This window comes from Elephantulus edwardii, unplaced genomic scaffold, assembly GCF_000299155.1.
Source record: "Elephantulus edwardii isolate Elephantulus edwardi_28Jun2011 unplaced genomic scaffold, EleEdw1.0 scaffold00034, whole genome shotgun sequence".
Classification (NCBI taxonomy): Eukaryota; Metazoa; Chordata; class Mammalia; order Macroscelidea; family Macroscelididae; genus Elephantulus; species Elephantulus edwardii.
Window position 1 is genome coordinate 18,806,285 of NW_006399784.1, and position 3,210 is coordinate 18,809,494.

Consider the following 3,210-nt stretch of genomic DNA (forward strand, 5'->3'; position numbering starts at 1 on the left):
AGTGACTCAATAATGTTTTGGCATATAAACCAAAACCAAATGCCATAGTTGTCAGGTTGATACCTACTCATTGAAATCCTCTGTTGTAGTTATAGAAGGAAACGGCTTCATCTTTCTCCCGTTGTTTGGCTGGAACTGCCTACTTTTCCACTACCAGTCCAACAGTTAGTGAAATATACCACCAGGGCTCCTTAGTATAGCATGTTGACACCCCTTAATTTATTTAGCCTGTTGGTTTGGGTTGGGTTTTTGTTTGTTTGTTTTTTAAGCCTGTTGTTTTGTGATGCATGTTTAGGATTTAGGTTACTTCAAGTTTTGCTTATGATAAACAACAATGCAAGCTTTTGTATGGTAAATAGATTCTAAAATTATCTTAAATAGCTCCATCCTTTTCACCCTGTACATATACAGACTATCACTTTCGTGGTTACATGTAAAAGGAATTTTACAGATATAGTTAAGGTTACTAATCAGTAGACTTTGAGTTAAAGAAAAGGAAGAGTATCTGGGTAATCACGTGAATCCTTTAAGAACAGAGTGTTTTCTCCTGCTTTTGGTATTAGGCATTAGAGAGGGAGAGATGAAGCATGAGAAAACTTATTTTTCTTTGCTGAAATGAAGGGATTTACAAGGTAAGGATCTGATGATGGTCTCTAGGAACTGAGAGTGGTTTTCAGCTGACATTAAGGAAGTAGACCAGGACCTTAGTCCTACAACAACAAGGAACTGAGCCTTGTAAACAACTTGTTTAAACCTGGAAGCAAATTCTTTCCTAGTCTCCAGATAAAGAGCAGAGGACTATCTTGATTTTGTTCTTTGCTACCCTTAGCAATTGTTGTTGTTGTTATGTGCCATCGAGTCACCTATGGCTCATAGCTACCCTATGTACAACAGCTCTGAAGTCGACCCTGTCCTGAGCCAGTCTCACTGACTCCAACACACCAACCCCCAGTACCCTGTTACTGTATTAATCCATTTCATCCCAAATCTTCCTCTCCTGCACTGTCTCTCTACCCTTCTGAGCATGATGTCCTTCTTCTCTAAGGACTGATCTCTCCTGGCCACATACCAAAAGTATGTGAGACAGAGCTTCAAAGTCTTAGACTCCAAGGAGAAACTTGACTTCACCTTGGCCAAGACAGGGCTATTTGCTTTGTTGGCATCAGTGGCATGTTCAATCAAAGGCATGAGTTCTTTGTCTGTCTCCTTAGTCATTGTCCAGCTTTCTGATGCATAAGCAAAAGCAAGTAATTGTGAAAGTCCTGGCCTGGATCAGGTGCACCTTAGTCTCTAGACTGACACCTTGCTTCTCAGTACTCTGGCAAAGTCCCTGACAGCAGATTTTCCCAGTGCAATTCATCTTTTGGTTTCCTAACTGCTGGTGCCAAGAGTGTTGATTATAGAGTGAGCAAGCTGAAATTGTTAACAGTGTCAGTCTTATTGTTCCATATATCATAGTGCTGCCAATTGGCTGAACAGAAGATTTCAAAGGGCAGCTTGGAAAGACAAAAAAAAAAGTATTATAATGAAATGTGCAAGAAGAGACTGAAAATCACAAGGGCCAAACTCACTTGACATTTCTTAAGCTAAAGAAACTAAAGAACAAATTCAAGTCTCAAGTTGCAATGCTTAAGGATGGCATGGGCAGAATATTGAATGATCCAGGAAGCATTCAAAGAAGATGAAAGGAGTTTACAGAGTCACCTGTACCAGAACGAATTGGCTGACACAGGAATGTCAAGAAACATATCAAGAGGCGATACTGATGAAGGAGGAAGTGCAGGCTGCTCTGAAGGACTTGGCAAAAACTAACACCTTAGGAATTGATGGAATGCCAGTTGACATATTTCAACAAGCAGATGCTACGCTGGACATGCTTAACCAGATTGTGCCAAGAAATCTGGAGGACAACTACTTGGTCAGCTGACTGTAAGAGATTCATATTTTTTTCCATTCAAAAAAAAGGTGACCCGACAGAGCGTGGAAATTATTAAACAATATCATTAATATCACATGAAAGAAAAATCCTGCTGAAGATTATCCAAGAATGATTGGAATAGTACTTTGACAGAGAACTACCAGAAATATAAGCTGAGTTTAGAAGAGGTCATGGCAATGTCAGATGGATCTTGACAGAAAGCAAAAAATACTAGAGGAATGTTTGTGTTTCATTGACTATGCAAAGGCATTTGACTATATGGAGCACAACAAATTGTGGCTAACCTTGAGGATAACAGGATTGTGTTTATGTGAAACCTATACTTGGAACAGGAAACAGTCTTCAGAATAGAGCAGAGAAACAATCTATCTGCAGAACAGATCATTCAGGAAGCAGGTCTTTGTGAGTAGGAATAAGGTATCAGGATTGGAGAAAGACTCACCAACAATGTATGTTATGTAGATTACACAATCTTGCTGAAACTGAGGAGGACCTGAAGTACTTGCTGTAGAAGGTCAAGAACTGTAGTCTGCAATATGGATTGAAGTTCAATATCAAGAAGGCAAAGATTCTCACCAGCCTAACGAGAGGGGCCAGTATTTTTGCATGAGTAGTTCCTCTTTCAGGATAAAAATCTTAGACATAAACTTACTGAAAAAGTAGTTGTGCACTTTTTAAAGGTATTTTTTGGTCTGGTGTCTCAGGTGCACCTGATCCAGGCCATGGTCTTCACAATTATTTGCTATATTTCAGAAAGTTGAACAATGACTAAAGATGATAAAAGAATAAATAATCAATGCTTTTGAGTTGTGGTGCTGGAGAAGAGTATTGAACAAACCACAGCCTGCCAAGAAAACAAACAGGTCTGTCCTAGAGAGGGAAAAAAACTGTATTACTCCTTGGAGGCAAGAATTCTGAAGCTTTGTTTCACATACTTTGGGAATATTGCCTGGAGGGACTGGTCCTTGGAGAAGGACATCATTCTTGGAAGCATGGAGGGACAGTGCAGGAGAGGAAGACTCTGGATTAGATAGATTGACACAGTTATTGGAGTAATGGGGTAGGTGTGTCAGACATAGTGATATTGGCTCAGGATAGAGCAGGATTCCAAGCTATTGTGCATAGGGGTTGCATTGGGTTGCAAACTACTCAACAGCACATTAACATAACAGAAACTTTGTACCAAATTAAGTACCACCTGACAAGGTATGTTACTATGCCCTACCAAACACTAGATTCTGTCCATGTCCCTAAGAGACTTATTTTTTTTT